This window comes from Rhinoderma darwinii, chromosome 3, assembly GCF_050947455.1.
Source record: "Rhinoderma darwinii isolate aRhiDar2 chromosome 3, aRhiDar2.hap1, whole genome shotgun sequence".
In the NCBI taxonomy this organism is placed as follows: domain Eukaryota; kingdom Metazoa; phylum Chordata; class Amphibia; order Anura; family Rhinodermatidae; genus Rhinoderma; species Rhinoderma darwinii.
The window spans coordinates 428,168,649-428,196,585 of NC_134689.1; the positions used below are offsets into that span (position 1 = coordinate 428,168,649).

The following is a 27,937-nucleotide window of genomic DNA, read 5'->3' on the forward strand; positions in this document are numbered from 1 at the left end:
GAAACCAGGAAGAATCACAAGCAATGAGGAAGAGAAAACGGCAGGTATAAATGGACAGGGGGCGGAGCTAACTCCGACTGGCCAGGCCGCGATAGGCTCTCCCACTCCTGAGCCTGCCACCCTGATTGGTGGGAGCCGGTGTCAGTCTAAGAGGTCAGGCCTCAGGTGTCGACTGATTAATCCTGGGAGTATACACAGACGTAGTGCCTGGCAGATCCTTTACAGTACTCCCCCTTTTATGAGGGGCCACCGGACCCTTACTAAGAGGACCCGGTTTCGTGGGGAAGAGAAGGTGGAACCTCCTGACCAATACCCCAGCGTGAACATCTCGAGCAGGTACCCAAGTCCTCTCCTCCAGCCCGTATTCTCTCCAATGGACCAGGTACTGAAGGGAGCCCTGGATCATCCTACTGTCCACAATCTTGGCCACCTCGAATTCCACCCCCTCAGGGGTGAGAACGGGAACAGGAGGTTTCCTCGAGGGGGACCAGGACGGGGAGCAGCGTTTAAGGAGGGAGGCATGAAAGACGTCGTGTATGCGAAAGGATGGGGGCAGCTCCAGACGGAAGGATACAGGGTTGAGGACTTCAATGACCTTATAAGGCCCAATAAATCGGGGAGCAAACTTCCTGGACGGGACCTTAAGGCGCAAGTTCCTAGACGACAACCACACCAGATCCCCGACGACAAACCGGGGGTTAGCAGAACGTCTTCTATCAGCCTGAATCTTTTGTACGCTCTGGGACGCCTCTAGGTTCTTCTGAACCTGGGCCCAGACTGTGCACAGTTCCCGATGAACGTCCTCTACCTCGGGATTATTGGAACAACCAGGAGAAACGGAGGAGAACCTTGGATTAAACCCGAAATTACAGAAAAACGGGGAGACCCCTGACGAGTTACTGACCCGGTTATTCAGGGAAAATTCGGCGAGGGGAAGGAATGAGACCCAATCAAATTGACAGTCAGAGATGAAACACCTTAAATATTGTTCCAGGGATTGATTAGTCCTTTCCGTTTGGCCATTAGTTTCGGGATGGAAGGCGGAGGAGAAGGACAGATCAATCTCCAACTTTTTACAAAAAGCTCTCCAAAATAAGGAAACAAATTGTACCCCTCTGTCAGAAACGATATTGACTGGGGCCCCATGGAGACGCAGAATGTGTTTAACAAACAAAGAAGCTAACGTCTTGGCATTAGGTAGTTTCTTAAGGGGCACAAAGTGGCACATCTTGCTGAAGCGGTCTACTACCACCCACACCACCAACTTGCCCTGAGATGGAGGCAAATCGGTGATAAAATCCATGGAGATATGGGTCCAAGGTCTCTGGGGAATGGGCAAAGAATGTAGTAAGCCCGCAGGTCGGGACCTAGGGGTCTTGGACCTAGCACAAACCTCACAAGCGGTGACGTAAGCCCTAACGTCTTTAGGCAACCCAGGCCACCAATAGTTTCTGGTAATGAGGTGTTTGGTACCCAAGATGCCAGGATGACCAGATAGTGCGGAGTCATGGTTTTCCCTGAGTACCCTTAGCCGGTATTGCAGGGGGACAAACAGCTTGTCCCCAGGGAGGTTCCCGGGAGCTGAACCTTGATCAGCCGCAATGTCAGAGGCTAAATCAGAATCAGTGGCAGAAACGATTATACCAGGGGGTAAAATACAAGCAGGATCCTTCTCAGAAGGAGGATTGGCCATGAAACTACGTGACAGTGCATCAGCCTTAATATTTTTGGACCCAGCCCTATAGGTAACCAAGAAGTTAAATCTGGTAAAGAATAGCGCCCATCGAGCTTGTCTAGGATTAAGCCTCCGGGCAGATTCTAGGAAAACCAGATTCTTGTGGTCAGTAAGGACCGTTACCTGGTGTCTGGCCCCCTCCAGGAAGTGACGCCACTCTTCAAAAGCCCATTTAATGGCTAAAAGTTTGCGGTTGCCAATATCATAGTTACTCTCCGTGGGCGAAAACTTCCTAGAGAAGTAAGCACAGGGGCGGAGATGGGTGAGGGAGCTGGTACCCTGGGACAAGACGGCCCCCACTCCCACCTCGGACACGTCAACATCCACAATAAATGGCTCCCTTTGGTTGGGCTGAACCAGCACGGGGGCCGAGATAAAGCACTTCTTGAGGGTCTCAAAAGCCTGGACGGCCTCAGGAGGCCAGTGGAGGACATCAGCACCCTTGCGAGTGAGGTCCGTAAGAGGCTTAGCGACGACCGAGAAGTTGGCAATAAATCTCCTGTAATAGTTAGCGAACCCCAAAAAACACTGTAGCGCCTTCAGGGAGGCAGGTTGGACCCATTCCGCCACAGCCTGAACCTTGGCAGGGTCCTTGCGGAATTCATGAGGAGTGAGGATTTGACCCAAAAATGGTATCTCCTGTACCCCAAACACACATTTTCGGTTTTCGCAAACAGATTATTTTCCCGGAGGACCTGGAGGACCTTCCAGACATGCTCCACGTGGGAGGACCAGTCCTTGGAAAACACCAGTATGTCATCAAGGTACACTACAAGAAAATTTCCCAGGTAATCTCTCAGAATTTCATTAATAAAATTCTGGAAGACGGCAGGGGCATTACACAACCCAAAGGGCATGACCAGGTATTCGAAATGACCTTCGGGCGTGTTGAACGCAGTCTTCCACTCATCCCCCTCTTTGATGCGGATAAGGTTATATGCCCCCCGTAGATCGAACTTAGAGAACCATTGGGCCCCCTGAACCTGATTAAAAAGATCCGGAATCAAAGGAAGGGGATACTGGTTCCTTACTGGGACCTTATTCAAGTTCCGATAGTCAATGCACGGCCTAAGACCACCATCCTTCTTCCCCACGAAGAAGAAGCCAGCACCTACAGGAGAAGTCGAGGGGCGAATGAAACCCTTGGCCAGGCATTCTTGGATATACTCCCTCATAGCTTCACGTTCAGGACATGAAAGATTAAATATCCTACCCTTAGGAAGCTTAGCACCAGGTACCAAATCGATGGCACAATCGTAATCTCTATGAGGGGGCAACACCTCGGAGGCCTCCTTAGAAAACACATCAGCGAAGTCCTGAACAAACTCAGGTAGCGTGTTTACCTCCTCACGGGGAGAAGTAGAGTTAACCGAAAGACATGACGTCAGGCATTCACTACCCCATTTGGTGAGATCCCCAGTATTCCAATGAAACGTGGGATTATGCAGCTGCAACCAGGGAAGACCTAATACCAGATCGGACGATAATCCCTGCATCACCAGTACAGAGCACTGCTCGAAATGCATGGAGCCAACAAGGAGTTCAAAAACAGCAGTATGCTGAGTAAAATAATCATTAGCAAGAGGAGTGGAGTCGATACCCACTACCGGGACAGGATAAGGCAAATCAATAAAAGGCATTTTTAGAGACATATCAAATTCCACAGACATGATATTAGCAGATGAGCCAGAATCCATGAAGGCACTGCCAGTGGCACACCGGCCAGCAAACGAGACCTGAAAGGGAAGCAAAATTTTATTGCGTTTCATATTAACGGGAAATACCTGTGTGCCCAAGTGACCTCCCCGATGATCACTTAGGCGCGGAAGTTTTCCGGCTGCTTATTCTTGCGCCTGGGACAGGTGTTCAGTTGATGCTTGTCATCCCCACAATAGAAGCAGAGACCATTCTTCCTGCGGAACTCTCTATGTTGTCGAGGGGACATGGAGGCCCCGAGTTGCATAGGTACCTCCGAGTCTTCCGTGGAAGAGCGAGGAGACGGGACCTCGGGGGGAATCGCAGGGAAGTCAGAGGGGAAAACATTGAAACGTTCAAGCTGACGTTCCCTGAGACGTCGGTCAAGTCGTACTGCTAGGGCCATAACCTGGTCTAGGGAGTCAGAAGAGGGGTAGCTAACAAGCAGATCCTTCAGGGCGTCAGATAATCCTAACCTAAACTGGCACCTTAGGGCCGGGTCGTTCCACCGAGAAGCTACGCACCACTTTCTAAAATCAGAACAGTATTCCTCAACAGGTGTCCTACCCTGACGTAAGGTCACCAGCTGACTCTCGGCTAAGGCAGTCCTGTCAGTCTCGTCGTAAATGAGTCCGAGGGCAGAGAAAAAACGTTCAACGGAGGAAAGTTCAGGTGCGTCAGGAGCCAAGGAGAAGGCCCACTCTTGGGGCCCTTCCTGGAGTCGGGATATAATGATTCCCACCCGCTGGTTCTCGGAACCTGAGGAGTGAGGTTTTAGACGGAAGTAAAGTCTGCAACTCTCCCGGAAGGAGAGAAAAGTCTTACGGTCCCCTGAGAACCGGTCAGGTAACTTGAGGTCAGGTTCTAGAGGTGAGGTGAGGGGTACTACTATGGCAGCGTCAGACTGGTTGACCCTCTGAGCCAGGGCCTGGACCTGTAGGGAGAGGCCCTGCATCTGCTGGGTCAGGGTCTCAAGGGGGTCCATGATAGCGTCAGCGTAGGAGAAATGGTAGACTAGGTATGGGCTTGTGATTATGTTATGGCAGGAAGGAGGTGAAGGGAACAAGTGAGCCCTAATCTACCCACCGCCCTGTCCCTGCCTACTTGCAACGACCCGCACTAGGCGACGGGGTACAACTTGGCGGCGGTCCCTACGCTGACTAAGTGCAAGGGGATACAAACAGGGAACAAGCAAGGGAAGGGGCAGTAGACCACGGAACACAGTGAGGAAACGGAGTGGTGAACGAGCCAGTCAGGATCAGGATGTAATGGAGTATACAAACGCAGAGCACGGAGCAGGAAGCAAGCCGGGGGCAGAGCGAAGCAGGATAAGCGGGAACTTAAGCAAGGCAGAAGCACAGCAGAAGCAGGCTGGAGCAAGGCAGCAGTGGGGCCAGGAAACCAGGAAGTATCACAAGCAATGAGGAAGAGAAAACGGCAGGTATAAATGGACAGGGGGCGGAGCTAACTACGACTGGCCAGGCCGCGATAGGCTCTCCCACTCCTGAGCCTGCCACCCTGATTGGTGGGAGTCGGTGTCAGTCTAAGAGGTTTGGCCTCAGGTGTCGACTGATTAATCCTGGGAGTATCCACAGACGTAGTGCCTGGCAGATCCTTTACAATTCTACTGCACAATTCTGAGTTAATAGAGGGGTTCCCTGCAAAGACCGTCTCTCTCTTTCTCTGTCTCTCTCACTCTCTCTCTCTCTCTCTCTCTCGTACCTGTCATGTCCTGCTTTACACTGACAACACATTGTCACACTGTGGACACTGTCTAACACTATATTTCTCACTGATCAAAAAATAAAGTGCTTTATTCAATCAAATGCAGAGATGCATCGTCTCTGTCCAGCCTTAGGACCTTGACATGCTTGAGAAAGGTCCTAAGTAGAGATGAGCGAACTTATGAAAAGTTCGGTTCGGCTAGTTCACCGAATTTCACGAAAAGGTTTGATTCGGACCGAACTAGTTCTGACCGAACCTGTAATTTCCGTGCTCCGAGCATGGTACTGTCCAGGGTGCTGAAAGACTTAATGGGCTGCACTAACTCTTTCAGCAACCTTGACAGTACCATGCTCGGCACGCGGAAAATACAATTTTAATGTAATAAAAAAAAGAGGTAACAGACTGAGAGCTACGTAATGGTAAGAGCAGAGTTCACAGCAGCACAGAATATTTCAGGAGAGGAGCGTGCAGATTCAGTGCTGCTGTGAACTCTGCTCTTACCATTACGTAGCTCTCAGTCTGTTACCTCTCCTCTACTCCTGTCCTCGATAACACCTTCACATGATTGGCAAGTCACCACCCCACACAAGATCCGCACGCTCATCTCCTGAAATACTGTGCTGCCTTAAACTCTGTGGACAGGTCAGGATCCTGTTTCTTTTAAATGCTGCTGGGGAACCCGCTCGATCCACTATATAAGGCTGCGCCTCCATCCTCTTCTGCCCCAGTCACTCATTCCCAAGCACTGTAGCGCAGTCCACCGAGTTTAAGGCAGCACAGAGTATTTCAGGAGATGAGCACGGCCGGGCACGGCCGGCCACGGGCAGCCGGTCATTTTTCCGAGCCGTGCTCCCATTATAAAGTATAGGAGCACGGCCCGTAAAATAAAAAAAATAGAACATGTTCTATCTTTTTAATGGTCGGGCACCTTCCCGTGAAAAAACGGGAAGGTACCCGTGGCTAACAGAAGTCTATGGGCCCGTTATTTCGGATCGTAATTATGACCCGTAATAACGGGTGTTTTTACGGTCGTGTGCATGAGGCCCCGTAATGACGGGTGGCTACATGTGTGCACTTGTCATTACGGCAGCGTTGCTAGGCGACGTCAGTAAATAGTCACTGTCCAGGGTGCTGAAAGAGTTAACTGGTCGGCAGTAACTGTTTCAGCACCCTGGACAGTGAATTCCAATCAGAATATAGAGTAACCTGTAAAGAAAAAATACATTCATACTTACCAAGAACTCCCTGCTTCCTCCAGTCCGGTCTCCTGGCCGTTGCCTTGGTGACGCGTCTCTCTCGACATCCGGCCCGACATTCCTGGATGACGTTACAGCCCATGTGACCGCTGCAGCCAATCACAGGCTGCCGCGGCCTCTGCAGCCAATCACAGGCTGCAGCGGCCTCTGCAGCCAATCACAGGCTGCCGTGTCAGGAAAGAAGGTCGGACTGGAGGAAGAAGAGGGACTCGTCACCAAGACAACGACCAGGTACGTATGAAATGCTTTTTATTTTATTTTTAATCAGCAGCCTCTTTTCTCTATCAGTGATTGATAGAGACAAGTGGCTGCCGATTTGTATAATATTTTTGACCGGGTTCGGTCAAAACGTGTTCGGCCGATCCCGGTGAAGTTCGAATTCGCTGCGAACCGAACTTTTCCCGATGTTCGGACCGAAACCGGGTTCGGTTGTCCCGGTTCGCTCATCTCTAGTCCTAAGGCTGGACAGAAACGTTGCATCTCTGCATTTGATTGAATAAAGTACTTTATTTTTTGCTTATATTGGAATGCTGCTGAATTTCTCTGTTTCTTTTCTTCTCTTATATCTGTTTTTTTCTTCTTCTCACTCTTTCCTTTCTTCTCTCTCTCTCTCTCTTCCCCTTTCTTCCCTCTCACTTTCTCTCTGTCTCTCTCTTTCTTTTTGTCTCTGACTATTTTTCTCTCCTTATCTCTCTCTTAACCTCTCTCTTTCACTCTTTCCTTTACTTCTTTCTTCTTTCGATGATAAATATTATTCCTCCTAACCAGCCACAAGCAAATCACTTTTGAGCATTAACATTGATATATTCAAATATGAATCAAGATTAATAGTAATGTCTCTTCACTGAAGAGAAAATCTCAATTATTGGTCTTGGTTGGAAGAGAAACAGATACATTATTCAGACATTGCTAATAGCATTTTCCCTAGAGCTTGAACTCATTGAACCTATTATACAGCATCCTGAAAATATGTATTTGGCTCATAAACACAAATGATTCCATGTCATAACAACTGGCGCCCGGAGGCAGCTGGAACAGCTGATCGGTGCAGAGTCCATGTGTCGGACCCCCACCGATCATTTACTAATGACCATTCCTGTGGATAGGTCACCAGATGTACGTGCCTGGACAAACCCCTTTAAGGGTCGGCCACTGAACGAGTGTTTGATTCTTCTTAATCTGCATTTGTATTTGAAAATATGAATCACTTCTCATGTTGTTTAAGACAACGTACTTGATGAGATCCCAGATTAAATCTAGAGGGCATATTAATAAGGAAAATACTTACGCACTCTTGAATCTTTCAGAGAAGTTCCTTTGTCCTACAATCTATTGAGATTTGTGTAAAGTCAACCAGACTGAAGTCACCGAATTCTTACTTCTTGGATTTAAAGGTCTACATGAAATAAAATTTCTACTCTTCACGGTTTTTCTTCTTGTCTACATAGTCATTGTGATTGGAAACCTTCTCATTGTAGCTTTGGTCTCAACCATGGATCATCTCAAGATCCCCATGTTTATCTTCCTGAAACACCTGGCCACCGCTGACGTCTTCCTTACTACTACTGTTGTGCCGGCCATGTTGGACATACTATTAGTAAATGAAAAGAAGATGTTAGTTGGTATCTGCATTACTCAAATGTACTTTATCTTCATTTTTGGATTTGTACAATGTTTTTTCATAGCTGTAATGTCCTACGATCGATGTTTGGCCGTTTGTAACCCAATTCATTATACGTTGATTATGAGTCCCCGTGTTTGTATAATGATGATAAGAGGGTCTTGGTGTTTGGTGTTGTTTATTTTAACTGAAATCATTTTGGTTTGCCAGCTACAGTTCTGCAATCTTAGCTATGTTGAGAGGTTTTTTTGTGACTTTGTTCCAGTGGTAGAACGAGCCACGTCAGACACTTCCATTGTGTTATTGGTTGACTTCACTGTCTCAGTTTTCATGATCTTTTTTCCTTTTGCTTTCACCATTATAACGTATATATGCATTTTTGCTGCCATATAGAACATTTCATCCACCAATGGAAGAAGTAAAGGGTTTTCGACATGCAGTTCCCACCTGGCCACTGTTTGCGCATATTATGGGACTCTGATGATGGCATCCTTGAACTCTTTTAACAAAGGATCTTCCAATTTAAATAACTTTAGTTCCCTACTGTACATTGTGGTGACTCCACTACTGAATCCCATTATCTACAGTCTGAGGAATCAAGAAATCAAGAGAACATTGCAAAAAATGATCAGAAATTTCAGACTAAATTATAAAGTGAGTTTTTTACTTTGGACAAGTCCCTCATTGTGAAACTGATTTTTGGGGGTCCTGTAACTTAGAATCCCTATAATCAGCTATTTTTGATAGGGGGACCTGGCCACTGAGTATATATATATATTCCTTGCAATGACATGTCAGGTCTTTTAGAAGGTTAAGCCACTCTTTATAGTATCTTGGACCCCTACTCTATATGGGACATCTGTAGGGGTTATCCGCAGAAGACTAGGAATAACAAAGGGACAATAAAATTGTTTGTGTAATATGAGGAATCAAAGATCTTAAAGCTAATGAATGAACCCAACACAAAATGCATTTAAAATGTAAAAGATCTACTATCTCTACTTAGTAGGTATATGTACAATGGCAACCACTTTACTGTCTAAAAGGGCTTTAGTCCAACTTTCCATAGACCATGAATTGATTAGAAATCTGAATTATTATCCATAGTTACCCCCTCTTCTTATGGTGTTCCTATGTCCTATGTAAGTTCCAGACTCCTCTATGGTTTTAATATTCTGTTTATGAACTAGGATGATAAAATAAACAGCGCTATAGAAATGATGGAACTGTGCTGTATGGATGGGTGTATCATGTTTTCTGGTTATTTTTTGTGGACTGCAGACACTAAAGTGGTTGTCTTATGCTAACCCATTTTTTATTTTTATGATCTGTAAATCAGGTAATAAGTTAGGTAGGTGTCCGACTTCTTTCACCACCGGTCCAAGAAGTCCAAATCCCTGTTCTTGATTGAGTACAGAATGAGCATGTGCTGTCCTTCTCCATATAGATTAATAGGAGATTCTGAAGCAGCCAACCAAGCTAATAAGGCTATTTTCTATAGTCTTATCCCAAGGTATACATAAAGAAGACCTGACACTATAGGAAAATTTATATAGCCCCTTTTTATATGTTGGCACATACCATCACATGCCTCACCATTTGGACTCAAGAGTGTCTAATGATTGTAGACCCCCCAAACTATCAATCCTTTGAAAAAAATGGGTTGGTGGGAGCCCTCTGGTTTGGTTTTCTCCTTCTGTGTTTCATAATGGTGTAGAACCTATGAAGAGGAATTGCAGTGTTGATATTTCCTTGATCCATTGGGGAAAACTTGAGTTGGGCCTGACTCTGATGGGGTCCCATAGCAGCCACAAGGGGTGACTCTATGGTACATACACCCTCAGTCCCTTTCATATCTATGCTTTTCCTCAAGAACATACCCTTAGTAACAGTAGGATCCTCGTCTAATTTACTTTAACCCCTAGTTCCTACTCAGTCATGATTATTTCTGTTGTTAGGAACTTGTGCACTTGTCCACTGTACCCACGAGATCAGCAGCAGGAGCACTTCTGTTATATACAGCCGGGCTCTTGACGCAACTACCAGGATCAGAGATAACTCCGATCATGGTAATTTGACTCCTTAGATGCCGTGGTGCGTGACAGTGTTTGACAGAGGGAGGGGGCTCCCTCTGACAGCTCATCGGCACCCCATGACTTTATCACAGGGCACCATGGTAGCCGGGAACCTAACAAAGGCCCCAGGTCTCCCATCGGTATCTGCCAGGCAAAAATGCAATAATGCTTTGAAATACTAAATATCATGCAAAAAACAAGACTCCTTTAAGTTACATCAATGAAAAAATAAAGACGTTGTGGCTCTCGGAATGCAGCGACATAAAAGTGTCTGTTATCTACAAAACATGTTTTATGGGGCAAAACGACTAAAATGTAAAAAAAGCAATGCATGTTTGGTATTTCCGCATTCATACCAACCTGTAGAATAAAGTTTACATGTCATTTTACCACATGGCAAACAGCAAAAACAGAAAGAGAAAAAAACCCACAAATAAAACAATGGCGTGATTGTTTAATTTTTTTTTTTTTGCATTCCCTTTTTAAAAACAAACAAAATAAAGACTAATCAATAAAATATATGTACCCCCAAAATTGTGCCATTGAAAAACCCAACCGTTCCACAGGACTCATACAGATAAGATAATAAAAAAAAAAAAGTTATGGCTCTTGGAACGCATTGATGTAAAAAAAAAAAAAAAAATATATATATATATATATATATATATATATATATCGTTTTGGTCATTAAGGGGTTAACGACTTGACGGGTCATAAATTGAAAAAAATTGGTTATCATTGGACAACCCCTTTTACTCAGTGTACAAAAATGGTCATATTCTACATATGGATCTACTGCATCCATAACTGTTCTTTTCTACTACATATTTCACGTCATGACATCATCACAAATCGTGTCATGTGACACATAGATCTGCTGCCTCTGTAATTTGAGTTATTTTTACTAGAGAAACAATGGCTTATAACTCACTAAGAACATGTTAAAGGTTTATTCCCATCGCATAAAGTGATAACATATCGCTAGGATATTCCATCAGTTTCAAATCGGTGGGGGTCCAACTGCTGCGACCCTCTATGATCCTGAGAACGTAGTGACTGCAGTGCTGGTTAAAGGGGTTATTTATTATTAATTTTTTTTAACGATTTATTAAGTTTATAAAACATACCCTCCAAAAAAGTAAATACCCAAGGATATCAACATATTTGTGGTAACCACCCACACAGGGATCCACCATTCACCGGTGTGTTTCATGCCTATACAACACTAGAGAAAAAAATTTGGAGAAAAAGAAAAAATGAAGAATAAACACTCCTCCCTCTTACGCCCCTCAATAACCTCCTCTCAGCCCATCTCATGGACTACCATGGAGCATGTCCCTTAAGTGGATTTGGGTCTGTCACCCATGTGCCTAACCTCTGGTGGAAGGTTTCCTTTTTAGTTTTGTTTTCAATCCCAATCCCATACTCATATCTCAGGTATATACTCACTTTATCTCTGACTTCCATCATTTTTGGTGATATTAGGGGATTTCCAACCAACTGAGATTAAGCTTCGAGAAGCATCTAATTATTAGCAGTGTAGTCACTTCAGTATGTGAGTACACTCGCCAATATACATTTCGGTCCCACATTGATTCTGAGAATTGAATAGATTTTTATAGCGCTGCCGGGTATTGGCAATCTAGTTACTCAGCCTTCTTTGATGACAATATGACTCTTTGTTATGTGACCGGACCCACATTTCTTTATATACTCGCTGCACTACTGCTACTGCTTGTACATAGAGTAATGCAGGGCCAGTCACACGATGAAGAGTTGTCACAGTAGACTGTGCAACTAGACTTCCAGTCCCACGGTAGTGCTATAAATGTATATAAGTGAGTGTACTCACAAACTGCAGTGACTACACTGATAATAACTTTTTGGTCCCCACATAACCCCTTTAAGTGCTGCTAAAACGGAAAGATTAGATTGTATGCTCCATTGGCAACAGGGACTGAGGTGAGTGCTTGCTGTATGCAGCGCTGCATAATATAATGGAACTATCTTAAGAAAGAAAAATGGGAATATATAAAATTTTACTTTTTCATAAAATTACATAAGTTTAAATTAATGGATAACTTTGTCATTTTTCTTGTATTTTTGTTGCACTTCTGTTTTCCATTAACATCTAAAGCTAATTGCTGAAATCCAGTGTATTGCATTGTAGGAGCTCAGTCAGCGGAGCTAAGCTGTTAGATCATATGAGCAGTGAAGTAGCAACGCGTTACCCAAAAGAAAATGTACCAGAACTTTGGATGTGACTTGAGTATAAGATATGGTTGAACCAAAACAAAGTAGCTACCGGCAGGTTATTATAAGGCTAGCACTGATGATACAATAAAATGTGATGTGAGATTCTACTTCAATGTGATATTATTTACGCTCCCCTGAGGTAAGTGCAAGAATGAGACGATATTCACATCTGCGTTCTACAGTTGTTCTGCTCCATCATAGAAGTAACAGGGGCAAAGATTCAGTTTGATACTCTAGCCCTGTATCTAGATACCATAGTCATGGCAGAGTGGCTTGTTGGCATCCCCTCTGTCACCCAGGGACCTCTATCCCGCCAGCCCAATATGACCCCCAGCTACACCCCTGCCAGGCATGCTGGGATGTGTAGTTTTACAACAATTAGACATCCTCAGGTTGGAGACAGCAGCTCCATACAGATGTAATAAAGGTATGGAGGTGGAAGAAAGGGGGAGTATGTATTATAAATAAGAACACTGTGGATTGGGGGCAGCGGGCAATTAAATGAATCAATGTTAACCTGAACACTATGCTGAACTTCAGAGACCGAGGGTGGTGGAGCTTCTTCTAATGCCCCTGTCTTGGGCACCAAGTGAGCTCGTACCACCCTTGAAAATACAGTTCTTACGTGGGATTGAGGCTCCCATTACATCTCTGATGAAAGAAGACTGACATAGTAGGGACAAGAACATTTACACAAGTCTGGCTCTCCTCTTAAGACATTTATGGCATATCCAAGACATTTATGATCCATGCTGCGATATTGTGCCATAAAAAGGCAAATTGTCTGATTAAATGGGTTCTCCAGGACCTTAAGTGCATGTTCAGACATGGTGGATTAGCAGTGCAAATCCGCAGCAGACTTTTCTTTCCTTAGTTTCTATATATTTTTAGTGTACTTAGCGCAGATGTTTCAGAAAACAACGGTGTGGAAAGTAACTTGCGTTGTGGAATTGACATTATGCAGTATGCGCAGTCTGGTGCGGAGAGGCAGTGGATTTTCACTTTGCAATGCAGAGGCTGAAACCTGTGGGCAAGTATGCTGGGAAATCCTCCACATCTGGATGAAACCTCACATATGCAAATCTTGCAGCAAATTCCTTGCGTAATTGTCTCAAATGTACTGCAAATACAAGAGCAGAAAATTTCAGACACATCTGAACGTTCAATAGCGATCGCGGCTTCTTAGGGGTTAAACCATCATTGATGGCCCACTACATGATAGCGGGCAGTGATGGCTGCTATGGCAACGTGGGGCCTAAGAATGGCCTCCGGCTATGCCATCTACGGAAGCCTAATGGGTCCTGACAATGTAGTGAATGTAGTGCAGTGTATTAGAATTACGATCAGGGCCTCTTGCCCTCAAGTCCCCTAGTGGGACAATGTAAAAAAGTAAAAATAAAGTTGTGTAAAAATAAAAAAAAGTTTTAAAAGCGTAAAAATCCCCCTTTTTCCCTTATCAGTCCTTTATTATTAATAAAAATAAATAAATAAACAAATAAACTATACATAATTGGTATCGCCGCATCCGTAATGTGCTGAACTACAAAATTATGTTGTTATTTATCCCACGCGGTGAACGCCATAAACGAAAATAATAATAAACCGAACCACAATCACAATTTGTTTATCGAAACTACAGTTCGTTACGCAAAAAATAAGTCCTCGCACGGCTTTATTGATTGAAAAATAAAAACGTTATGGCGCTTAGAATAAGGTAACACAAAAAGTGAATGATTGTTTACAAAACGTATTTTATTGTGCAAACGCCATAAGACATAAAAAACTATAAACATCTGGTATCGTCGTAATCGTATCGCCCCGCAGAATAAAGCGAATATGTCATTTATAGCGCACGGTGAACTCTGTAAAAAAAATAGAATAAAAACTGATCAAAAACTTGCATGCACCCCATGAAAAATACAATGAATTCCTCAAGGGGTCTAGATTCCACAGTGGGGTCACTTTTAAGGTGTTTCCCCTGTACTGGTACCTTAGAAGCTCAGCAAGTGCGACATGACGCCCAGAAACCAAACCAGCAAAATCTACTGACCAAATAGCGCTCCTGCCTTTCTGAGCCCTGCCGTTTGCCCACCCAGCAGTTTATGACCACATATGGGGTATTGACGTAATAGGGAGAAATTGCTTTACAAATGTTGCGATGCTTTTTCACCTTTATTCCTTGTCAAAATTAAAAATTCATATTTTTTATCGGAAAAATTTGATTTTCAATTGCACAGCCTAATTCCACAAATTGCAGCAAAAAACCCTGTGGGATCTAAATGCCCACTATACCCCTTGATAAGTTCCTTGAGGGGTGTTGTTTGCCAAATAGGGTCACTTTTGGGGGGTTTCAACTGTTTTGGCACCAATAGACCTTTTCAAACCGGACATGGTGCCTAATAAAAAAGAGGCCCCAAAATCCTCTATGTGCTCCTTTGCTTCGGAGGCCGGTGCTTCAGTCCATTACCGCACTAGGGCCACATGTGGGATATTTCTCAAAACTGCAGAACCTGGGCAATAAATATTAATTTGCATTTCTCTAGTAAAGCCTTCTGTTTTACAGAAAAAAATGGAAGAAAAAGGATTTTCTGACAAAAAAAAATAATTTTGGTAATTTCACCTCTACACCTGAAGGGTTAATAAACATTCTAAATGCTGTTTTGAATACTTTGAGAGGTCTAGTTTCTAAAATGGGGTGTTTAATGGGGGTTTCTAATATATGGGCCCCTCAAAGCAACTTCAGAACTGAACTGGTACCCAAAAAAAGAGGCTTTTGACACTTTATTCAAAATATGAGAAATTGCTGTTTATAATCTAAGCCTTGTAACGTTCTAGAAAAAAAAAAGAATGTTCAAAAAATGATGCCAACATAAAGTAGACATATGGGAAATGTGAACTAGTAACTATTTTGGATGTTATAACCCTCTGTCTTAGAAGCAGATGCATTTAAATCCAGAAAAATGCTATTGTTTTCAAATTTTCTCTAAATTTGGCTATTTTTCACAAATAAACAGTGAATATTTCAACCAAATTTTACAACTAACATAAAGCCCAATGTCTCACGAGAAAACAATCTCAGAATCGCTTGGATAGGTTTAAGCATTCCGAAGTTATTACAACATACAATTACATATGTGAGATTTGAAAAATGGTCTCTGAGCCTTAAAAGGAACCTGTCACCAGAATTTCACCTATTAAGGCCTCATGCACACGACCGTAAAAACACCCGTTATTACGGGTCATAATTACGACCCGAAATAACGGGCATATAGACTTTGGTTTTCTGACGGGAAGGTGCCCGTGCCGTTGAAAAAGATAGAACAAGTTCTATTTTTTTTATCTTACGGGCCGTGCTACTATACTTTATAATGGGAGCACAGCTCGGAAAAACGGCCGGCTGCCCGTGGTCGGCCCTGCCCATCCATGCTCGTAATTACGAGTCATAATTACGAGCATGGTCATATGCATGGGGCTAAACCAGCAATACCTGGTGGTAGTGGGTGAAAAATCATTTCTATATAACCTATAATTGTCTTGTTAGTCGGCTCTGTGGCTTTAGTATTCAGTTTTTTTAGTGTTCCACACCGTATGCTAATGAGTAGAAAAGAGTCAAATCTTCATTTGAAAAGAGTCATATCTTCATTCCTCATGTCTTTCCGAGTTTACTCCGCCTCCTTACTTTTGATTGACAGCTCCTCGCCTTCCCCCAGCACACAAAATCCCGCGCTTGTGCATTGATGTCCTCTTCTGGTGTGTGCGCACAAAGGGACACCGGCTTATTAAAATGTTTGCAGACCCTTATTTACGGTCGGAGTAGGGTTTAGAAGAGGGGATAACTGCAATGAACTTTTGATAGCAGCGGCCAGTGAGGGATAAGTAAAGTTCAATAGGTGAAATGCTGGTGACAGGCTCCCTTTAAGGCAAAAACTAGGCTGTGTCCTTAAGGGGTTAAGAGACAGAAGGATTTGAGGAAGCCACAGAAAATCTGTGCTTAGTTCTCCAAGATGTTTGGAACAACCTCCCAGCCGAGTTCCTTCAAAACTGTGTGCAAGAGTACCTAAAATAATTGATGCTGTTTTGAAGGCAAATATTAGTATGATTTAGATTTTCCTTCTTTTCATTCACTTTGAATTTTGTTCATTGATCAAAACTACCATTTTTGAAAGCATTTTTACTTTGCAGCATTTTTCCACAACTGTTTCAAACTTTTGCATAGCACTATATATATACTACTCAGAAAAATTAAGGTTGTGAAAAACCCTTTTGAAGGCAAAAATAAACAATTATTTAAAAAAATTAAACTAACACTTAAGCATCACAGTTTAGCCCCAAGTCAATCAAACTACAATGATATCAATCTGTCCAGTTAGGAAGCATAAGCGTTTGTGAATCTATTTTACCTGCTTTGGTGACCACAGGTGCACTGGAAAGTAATCAGCAGGACAACCCCCAAAAAGGGAATGGTTTTGTAGGTGGTGGCCACAGACAATTTCTCTCTCCTTATCCTTCCTGACTGATTCTTCTCTAGGTTTGGTTTTTGCTTGTGTCCATGTTACTTCTGGTCGTATGAGGCCGTACCGGCAGCTCATTCAGGATGCACAGGTAGTTCAACTCTTACAGGATGGCACTTCCACACGTGCCATCACATGAAGGTTTGCTGTGTCTCTCAGCACAATCTTAAGAGCATGGAAGGACCGTAGAAGAGCATCAACCCATCAACAGGACCGGTATCTGCTCCTTTGTGCAAGGAGGAACAGGAAGAGTATTGTCAGAGCCCTACAAAATGACCTCCAGCGAGCTACTGGTGTGCATGTTTTTGACCAAACTGTCATAAACAAAAACTGTCATAAACAAATATTATGAAGGTGGTATGCGGGCCTGACGTCCTGTAGTGGGACCTGTGCTCACAGCCCAGCACCGTGCAGATCAATTGGCAGTTGTTAGAGAATATCAGATTTGGCAGGTCCACCATTGGCGTCCCGTTCCCTTAACAGAGGAGAACACGTTCAAACTGAGTACATGTGAAATATGTGAAAAAGTCGGAGAAGCCGCGATGAACATTATGCTGCCTGCAACATCATCCAGCATGGCCGATATGACGGTAAGTCAGTGATGGTCTAGGAAGGCATATCCATGAAAGATCACACAAACCTCCAATAGCCAATAGCCAATAGCCAACGGTACCCTGAATGTTGTTAGGTATCGGTAAGAAATCCTCAAAACTTTTGTCAGACCATAGGCTTGTGTAGGACAATTCCCAGCTTGATGTGGCCCAAGTGTGTAGGCAGTCCATGGATGACAAAGACATTGATGCTATTGACTGGCTCTAATGTTTCTCAAACATAAATCTAATTGAGATTCTCTGGGGCATTATGAATCAGTGTATCCGGCGCTGTCAAGTAGCGGCACAGACTGTCCAGGAGCTCACTGTTGGCCTGATCCTGGTCAGGGAGTCTATCCCCCAGTACAACATCCGCTTTCTCATCAGGAGCATGCCCAGACATTGTCGGGAGTGCATACAATCACGTGGGGGCAATACACACTATTGAGTCACATTAAGTTGCATCCGCCTGTGATTTTAATTTTTTACTTGGATTTTCTGGGTGATTCGAAATCCAGGATTTAGTTGGTTTAAAATTTTGGATTCCATTGACCGTTGATACGTCATTTTGTTCTCAAAGATTTCCACAAGTTTTATCAGTAAAACTTTTCAACTTGAATTTTTCGTTCTTCTAGATTCGATGTGTGAATTAAGTGTTCCCCTTATTTTATGTTCTTTTTATGAGCAGTGTGTGTATATACAATATATATAGACGGATGGCTGCACACCTCAGTACCTCGACCTTCAGCAGTTTTTAATAGACAACCTCAAAGGAATAGTCAGCACTTACGATTTAGTGAACTATTGATACTTTATTCACCCATATTAATACGACGTCGCTTGAGAAAGGCCCAAGATGGGGGCTAAAATGTTGCACGAATATTGGTTAAAAAAGTATCACTCATTCACTTAAATCGTATGGAGGGCTGCCGATTCCTTTGAGGGTTGTCTATATATAAATATACATAGTCTTTGGGAGGCAGATGATTATTTATCAGTATTTTTGTATTACACAGTGGATTAGTACACAGGAGACACATGAGGTAACGGAGGAGAAAGATCCCAGTTATTTCCCACAGTCCCCTGCCTTCATGCTGTGTATATATACAGGCAGTCATCTTATGGTTTATGTAATGACATTTTCATATGCCAGAGACCAGACATCATCCACACAACCGGAATTTAGAATTGCTGTCAGTTATAGACGTCAGAGACCTCCAGGAATCTCTCAAAGACCAGGACAGAGAGGAATTCCCAGCAAGAAATAAAGAGCAAATTCATTTTTGCTTGTATTTCCAGGTTTCTGGAGGAGCATGACATCACCCAATGTAAGTACTTTACAGGTTCATGTTGGAGAATTCACATTAAGGGTTTATTCATATATGGAAGTTTTGTTAAAAAAATTCATCTAAATAGGTGTTGGAGAAATCCATGCACTTGCGGCAGAAACAACCACATTCACATGTATGGAACAGATTTTCAGCCATAGAAATTTGTGCAAGAAATCTTCTACAGTTGAAAATACAATAAAGTGTCCTTGTTATTATACTCTATTTTCCCCAAGTAATTGCATAAAAAACAATAATAAGTAATAGAGAATAATAATAATAGATAATAATAATAATAATGATGGAAATAATAATAGAAAATAAAATATAATACAAATAATATAATAATAATAGATAATAATAATAATCATCATAATAATAGTGATAATAATAACAACAACAACAATAACAATAATAATAATAATAATAATAATAGTGATGATAATAATAATAATATGCAGTGTTTCATTTTCACCTTAATATCTAACTCTTAATTAACTTTCTAAATAACTTCTGTTAGGGATCGGTAATCAGCTGATTTCCAGCAATGTGAAATATAAGTGGTAGTTATTATTAAGATACTGCATGGCAAATAAGAACTCTATGCAGATCTGGGGGAGGCTCTATTTCTAATAGTTATAGATCCATTTTGGTTGTAAGAAGAAATTTATGATAGAATAAATGCGTAAAAAGTGACTTAATGGATTGCCGTAAAGTGGATAAGAGTGGGCACTCCTACATTATATGCAGGAGTGTATCCACCTGTCCTCAGCCTCTTCAGCATGTCTCTCTGGTTCCAGTGAACCTTAGCCAATTTATAAGGCTTGTTGTACCATCGGAACAAAAGTTTAGCACATGAAGCACTATGATCAGCACATGAAGAACTACAGTCCTTGATGATCCGATATATGGTTGATTTAGGGGCAATCTTACAAACAGCAATGTCCTTGCCTGTAAAGCCCTTTTGATATAAAGCAATGATGACTTGCACGTGTTTCCTTGGAGGAAACCAAAGTTAACAGAAGAAGACGACAATGATTTCAAGCACCATCCTCCTTTAAAAGCAATCTGCTCTTATAATTCAATCAGCATGCCAGAGTGATATTAGCTGCCATGTCCTCGTTAACACTTTCTACTGAGCTAACGAGAAAATCATTGAAGTGAGGTAGCAGGTAATTTGCCACTATAAAAACTGAAGCAGCAAACTTTGTGAAAAACAAAACTTATGTCAGTCTCAAAACACTTGGCCAGGACTGTACTTGGAGAGGTTTTATATGCATTAGTCCATTGTTAGGTAGTAATGGTCTTATGAAGGTCTTTCTTTCCCATTTTATAATATAGGGTTGATGTTTGCTGAGATAGGGATACTACCGAATGTGCAGATTCCTTTTAGGGATTTGATTTATCCTTAAGAAAGGCTTATACCATAATGAGAAGGGTCAATACAGGGGTGTTAAGTCGGTTAATAACTGAGAGAATTTGTAGAAACCAGATTTGTGAAGCGGATACGTCTTGGGAGCTATGTAGAGTGATCTCATGGTACATATCTATAACATGTGCTATACCTGCCTCAGCCCAGGAGGAGAAAGACAGGTTAGTTGTGATCATTTCAAAACTTAAAGGGGAGATCTTCATTTTTAAAATGAAGGAATTCCTTCCATGTGTCTAATGTGGATTGGACTGTGGGGAAGGAAACAAGAGTCGGTGAGTATCCCAGAGAGGTGGCTAAGAGGAGAGACTTTAGATTTAAAACTAAGGAGGCTTTTCATTCAATTTTCACTCATCGTTTATAAGATGGGATCCACCAGTATTTTCCTTGACCCAGAATTGATGTCTGATGGTGGGGATATAAGTTAGGATATTGATCGGTAGTTTGTGCAAGCGGTAAAGAATTCTGGGCAAAATTGGCATCATGTTAAGCGAAAATTTCCCACACCAGGTGGTCTAAAATTTAACTTTTTGGATTTGAGAGATTAATGGTTTTAAATTATGATCTACCAGCAATTTAGAAGGGTAGGTGAGTTCAATTCCTAAGTACGATATTGATGTATAGGAAGGGGAAGAATTTTTGGATGACATTTCTTGTAACTGGTAATATTAGGACAAGAAGTTGGGACTTGGATGCAATAATTTTGTAATAGTATAAAGAACTAGATAATTTCATTGTGTTGTACGCAGCTGGTAAACATTCTAATGGATTTTCCATCATAATGTCATCAGAGAAAGTCTCATTGTGCGGGCAATGTCGTCTACTGGTATGCCATGTATCAATGTGTGAGTTCTAATGGCTTCAGCTAATGGCTCTAAGAATAAAAGTAAAATCAACAGTGATAGAGGACCCTACTGGGAATTTTTTTTAAAAGCATGTCATGTGCTAGATCTCAGGCAAAGGGCTTAGGGGATAGTGCCTTAACCCTTTAATGACCTCCAACTGTTTTTTTTAATGGCAGGCCAGGTAGGTCCATAGTCTTCAGCGACGTCTTTTGCTTTAAAGTTAATGCTCCTGCAATCTAGCAGGAGCAGGTTGGGTACTCCGAAGAGAAGATGGAAGCAGTTTTTAACTCAATAAGTAGAATTTTGTTTTCACTGAGCAAGGAAGGTATTGGATGTAGATTCTGTCATTTGAATCTGTAGTTTGGGAGAATTAATGGAAAAGTCTTGGCAAGACATCTCAAGGCTTATTGTCTGGTAGTGTGTTAAGCTTGGTGAGCTCCGACAATAGTGAGATCTAGTGCAGTAGGGGGGGTTAGCTCTGAGGAGGAAACTTTCTGTGATATTCCTCGGAAATTGACGTTATTGCATTGTCATTTAAGTTTAGTCTAATGGCAGCCATGTCATCATCAAGGTTATTGTGGGCTTCCACTAAGTAGTTGTGGGCAGTTTAACCCATTCCCGCCGCAGCCATTTTTCAGATTTTCAGTTTTGTTGTTTCCTCCCCACCTTCCAAAAGCCATAACTCTTTCATTTTTCCATAAATATTGCCATATGAGGGCTTGTTTTTTGCGGGACGAGTTGTATATTTTCACAGCACTGTTTTTGGTACCATATAATGTAGTGGTAAATGAGAAAAAAAGATATGTCTGGGTTGGAATAGAAAAAAAACAGCGAAATATATGTGTGGGGTGGAATAGGAAAAAAAGAGCGATTCCTCAACCTTTTGGGTGGTTTTGTTTTTACGGCGTTCACCGTACGGTAAAAAAGGCATGCCGATATTATTCTGCGGGTCAATACGATTACAGTGATACTAAATTTATATAGTTTTCTTTATGTTTTACTACTTTAAAAAAAAAAAATGATTGTTAAGAATAAAATTTGAGTTTTGTTGCCACATTCTGAGAGCCATAATGTTTTTATTTTTCTGTCGATTTAGCCATGTGAGGGCTTATTTTTTGCAAGGCAAGCTGTAGTTTATATTGGTACCATTTTGGGGTATGTGAGACTTTTTGATCACTTTTTATTTCATTTTTTGTGGGAGAAGAAGGGACCAAAAAACAGCAATTCTGATGTTTTTAATTTTTAATTTTTTACGGCGTTCACCGTGCGGACTAAATAATTATATATTGTAATAGTTCAGACTTTTATGGATGCGTCAATACCAGTTATGTTAGCTTTTTATTTTTTTTTACATTGTGCTTGAGGGAAAATGGGAAAAGGTTTTTTTTTGAGCTTTTACATTTTTTTTATTTGTTAAAAAAACTTTATTTTACTATTTTTTTACTTTTTTTTACTTGTCCCCCTAGGGGAATTTAACCAGCGATCGTTAGCTCGCTTGCACGATATACTGCAATACTAATGTATTGCAGTATATCGCGTTTCTGACAGACCCCTATGAAGCCCTGCCGGAGGCAGAGCTTCATAGGAGTACAGAGATAGCGGACCTGGCGGACTTCGTCAGGGCCCCAGGCAGCCGTGCAAACCAACCGCTCCCCCCGATCTCGCCGCGGGGGGCCGTTGGGACGTTACAGGGGGTCCCCCTGTTTTTAGTAATTTAAATGGCGCGATCACTATTGAAAGCGGCATTTAACTGCTTAAACAAGCGGGATCGCACTCGAACAGGACTCCGCTCATTACCTGGAATTGTCGGCTGTAACACACAGTCGACACACTCGCTCTATGGAGCGGGCTCAGCCCGTGAGCCCGCTGCATATTCCCCTACCCGGTGTACGCTGTATATATACGGCGGATGTCGGGTAGAGGTTAATGGCCTCCATCTTCTCTTCAATATGGTTCACTCTATCTCCCAACTCATTAAGGGAAGAGAAATATTGGACCATCTTGGTCGAGTTTTATTGTGTGGGGCTCTTCAGTGCAATAAGCATGTCTTTCATTAAGTCTATGGTACCTGCCTGAGCAGAAGCTCGTATATGAGCAAAAATTCCCAGAGGATGAGAGAATATACATTTATTCAGTAGTCCTATCTCCAGCTGTGTACAGTCTGTGCAGTCGGCTTCTCTTAACTCGGCAGTTAGAGAGAGAGAGACAGAGAGAGCATACTGCTCTGTCTCCTAAGGTCTCGTTTCCAGAACGGCCTCCAGCACTGTAGGATCACATTACATTGTACGGCGCTGGAGGCCATTCTGAATACGAGAGCCATGCAGACAAGCAGGATGCTCTATCTCCTCATGCAGAGATCATTATTAATTTTCAAAATAATGTCTGTATAATTGGAGGGACTCTTTAAAGGTCCAGCAGAAGACAACCCAATTTGAAGCTCCTTGGAGCCAATCACTTGCCCCTAGGGTCTATATCTTACGGGATGATTCACAAATTATTTATTAGACCTTATTGATGATATATCCTGTGTGTACAATGATAACAACAAGGACTATGATGAAATGAAAAGTGGACATGTACATGTTCTATATAGATGGAGGGTGGGCCCAGTCTGACACTGGTAAGCTTTAACATACAGCTTACACCCGCTGTGTAAGGAGCGGGCTCAGCCCTGAGCCTGTTCCATTCTTCTCCCCTCCCTCTAAGATAAACATTTAAGTACTTTTGTGGGAAAAGGTTAAATGTTTTTCATATAGGACTCACTAAGAAAAGCTACCGGAGTGGAACATGCACAGTCCGATGCAAGGTTTCGGGGAATCGCTCACTTTCTCAAACATACACAGTAAGCGGCTCACGTGACATACACTGCAAAGAAAATCAACATCTAATAAAATGATTTACCCATTAAGGTAGTAGATAATTATAATAGATATTACATGTTTGTATTATTTCAAACATTTGATTATTGTACATTTATACGTAGATCCCACTTTTATTATTGTGAAGAAAATATATATGAAAATTGAGAAAGAGACGCAGTCTGCGTGTCTTTCTAAATTTTTATATATATTTTCTTCACAATAATAAAAGTGGGATCTACGTATCCTTTTTACCCTGACACGGCGCTGGATCATCCTTTTCCTCTTTCATGCTATTTCACCGTGGCCCGTCGCGGGGATCCGTGCGAAGTGTCTGGTCGAGACGCAGGATTTGGTGAGCTGGAGGCTTCCTCCTATTTTTTCTATTGTACATTTATATTGAATCTGTATATGTTCAGTTTAAGGCTAATGTCATTTTGCCAAAATATGGGACCACTTTTGCGTCCTTTTTACATCCATACCTCTTGCAGTTCACATGAACCACACTTTATCACCATAGAAGCCCATGATGATCTAAGTTCTTTTCAAATTAACTGTCGGAGGTCCAGATGTTGACGGTGTAAGACGGATGCTAAAAATGTGCCGTATTATGGCCATGTGAAAGAAGTCTTCGATAACATTTGGGATGTTCCAATATTTTCATCGTACTAGATCATTTAAAGCAGAGGTCTCAAGAACGCGGCCCGCGCGCCGCATGTGGCCCCTGAGACTGTCATCTGCGGCCCGCGGGACACAGAGCCGCTAGTATCGGCTCTGCTCCGGTACTCTGTGAAATCCCTGACATCGCTGTCCATGAATTGACACACGATGTCACGGTCTTCCCCAGAGCGGAGTCCCAAGCAGAGCGCTAACATAGGTTCTCCTCCTGGATTCTGTGGAAATCCCTGACATCGCTGTCCATATATGGACAGTTTTGTCAGGGTCTTCCCCAGAGTGGAGTCCTGGGCACAGCGCTAGTATAGGCTCTGCTCCCGGACTCTGTGGAATTTCCTGACATCGCTGTCCATACATGGACAGTTTTTGTCAGGGTATTCCCCAGAGCCTGAGTCCCGGGCAGAGCTCTAGCATAGGCTCTGCTCCGGGACTCTGTGGAATCCCTGATATCGATGTCCATGAATGGACACGCGATGTCAGGGTCTTCCCCAGGGCGGAGTCCTGTACAGAGCGCTAGCATAGGCTCTGCTCCGGGACCCTGTGGAATCCCCTGACATCGCTGTCCATGAATAGATACACGATGTCTGGGGCTTCCCCAGAGCCTGAATCCCGGGCAGAGCGCTAGTATATTTTCTGCTCTGGGACTCTGTGGAATTCCCTGACATCGCTGTCCATATATGGACAGTTTTGTCAGGGTCTTCCCCAAAGCGAAATCTCGGGCAGTGCGCTAGCATAGGCTCTGCTCCGGGACTCTGGAATCCCCTGACATCGCTGTCCACATATGGACAGCGATGTCTAGGGCTTCCCCAGAGCTGGACAGTGATGTCAGGAGCACAGCTGGAGTCACAGTAGGAGTGCTAGTGGCGCTCTGCCCAGGACTCCCAGCTCTGGGGTTGCCTCTGACATCTCTGTCCATATATGAACAGTGATGTCAGGAGCAGATCTGGACTCCCAGGCAGGGTGCTAGAAGCGGCTCTTCTCCGAGATGCCAGCTCTGGGCAAGCCCCTGACATCACTGTCCATATATGAACACTGATGTCAGTTGCTTCCCCAGAGTTCCGGAGCTGAGCCTATACTAGTGCTCCGCTCTGGGACACCGGCTCTGGGGTTGCCCCTGACACCACATTCCAGTCCAGGAGGATCCCCTGACGTCACTGTGTATGAACAGTGACATCAGGGGCTCCTGCAGCAGAGGAATCCCTGGCCAAAGCGTCGGCAATGCTCTGGCTGGGGATTCCACTCCTAGAGGGAGCCCCAATGGAGCTATCTACTGGGGGTGTCTGTGGCATTATCTACAAGGGGTGTGTGTGGCAGCATCTACAGAGGGCACTGTGGCAGCATCTACAGAGGGCACTGTGGCAGCATCTACAGAGGGCACTGTGGCAGCATCTACAGAGGGCCCTGTGGCAGCATCTACAGAGGGCACTGTAGCAGCATCTACAGAGGACACTGTGGCAGCATCTACAGAGGGCACGGTGTCATTATCTACAGAGGGCACTGTGGCAGTATCTACAGAGGATACTGTGGCATTATATACAGAGGACACTGTGGCATTATCTACAGAGGACACTGTGGCATTATCTACAGATGGCACTGTGGCATTATCTACAGAGGGCACCATGGCATTATCTACCGGGGGCATTGTGGCATTATCCACATAGGGCACTGTGGCATTATCTACAGAGGGCACTGTGGCATTATCTACAGAGGGCACTGTGGCAGTATCTATAGAGGGCTCTGTGGCACGATCTAAAAAGGGGCTGCCTAATTTTGACATTTGTGTGTCTGCCAAACGCTGCCAACTGAGCTGCCGGACTGCATTTACCGACACTTAAACTGTAAAACTGGATAAGTTGAAATAAGCACGTGGAGAACTCTCGCAAATTTCCGGTAAGTTTAAACCTAGCGGTATTATTATAGTAATGTAGTATTATTATAGTAATGTAGTATTATTATAGTATTGTAGTATTGTTATAGTAATGTAGTATTGTTATAGTAATGTAGTATTATTATGGTAATGTAGTATTATTATAGTAATGTAGTATTGTTATAGTAATGTAGTATTGTTATAGTAATGTAGTATTATTATAGTATTGTAGTATTGTTATAGTAATGTAGTATTGTTATAGTAATGTAGTATTATTATGGTAATGTAGTATTGTTATAGTAATGTAGTATTGTTATAGTAATGTAGTATTATTATAGTAATGTAGTATTGTTATAGTATTGTAGTATTGTTATAGTAATGTAGTATTATTATAGTAATGTAGTATTATTATAGTATTGTAGTATTGTTATAGTAATGTAGTATTGTTATAGTAATGTAGTATTATTATGGTAATGTAGTATTGTTATAGTAATGTAGTATTGTTATAGTAATGTAGTATTATTATAGTAATGTAGTATTGTTATAGTATTGTAGTATTGTTATAGTAATGTAGTATTGTTATAGTAATGTAGTATTGTTATAGTAATGTAGTATTATTATAGTATTGTAGTATTGTTATAGTAATGTAGTATTGTTATAGTAATGTAGTATTATAGTATTGTAGTATTGTTATAGTAATGTAGTATTGTTATAGTAGTTCAAATAACGAATTAATTAACAATAATTTTGTAATGTATCAAATTTGAAAGTAATGCGGCCCGTCAACTTCAAATTTTTTCTATATGTGGCCCACTTACCCTGCCGAGTTTGAGACCTCTGATTTAGAGGGTGACTCTAACCCTAACCCGTTAACCACTATTGTGATTTATTACATTAACCTTCATTGATGCCAACTGTAAGCTAATAATCATCAGATAGGATTTTGGGTGATTTGGTGATTGGGAACGTCTGGATTAAACAATTTTTTGCTTTATTTTCTTGCTCTAAATGTAGGACAAAAATCAGACTTCCGTCAATGAGTTTTACTTCTTAGGATTTCAAGTCAGCCAGATTTTCAGAATAATATTGTCCTGTCTGATCTTTGCTGTTTACTGGGGCACACTATGTGGAAACCTTCTGATCATCATCCTGGTGTCCATCAGCAAGAACCTCCACACTCCAATGTACTTCTTCATCTCTCAACTGTCCATCAATGACATTATCTTGACCACAGATATTGTTCCCAACATGCTTACTATTCAACTGAATAATGGGGGCGCCATTACTTTTGCTGGATGTATCACACAACTTTACATTTTCTGTGTCACAGAAGCATTTGAATGTCTTCTCCTCACAGTGATGTCCTATGACAGATATGTGGCCATCTGTAACCCCCTCCGATATGCATCCATAATGACAAATGTCACATGTGTGAAATTATCTGCCGTCTCTTGGTTGATTGGTTTTTCCA

General features: G+C 42.5%; 1 pseudogene; it reads left to right on the plus strand.

Moving 5' to 3' along the window:
- LOC142750733 (olfactory receptor 1f45-like) overlaps positions 1-27,937 on the plus strand; it is a 51,543-nt pseudogene that overhangs the window by 7,289 nt on the left and 16,317 nt on the right.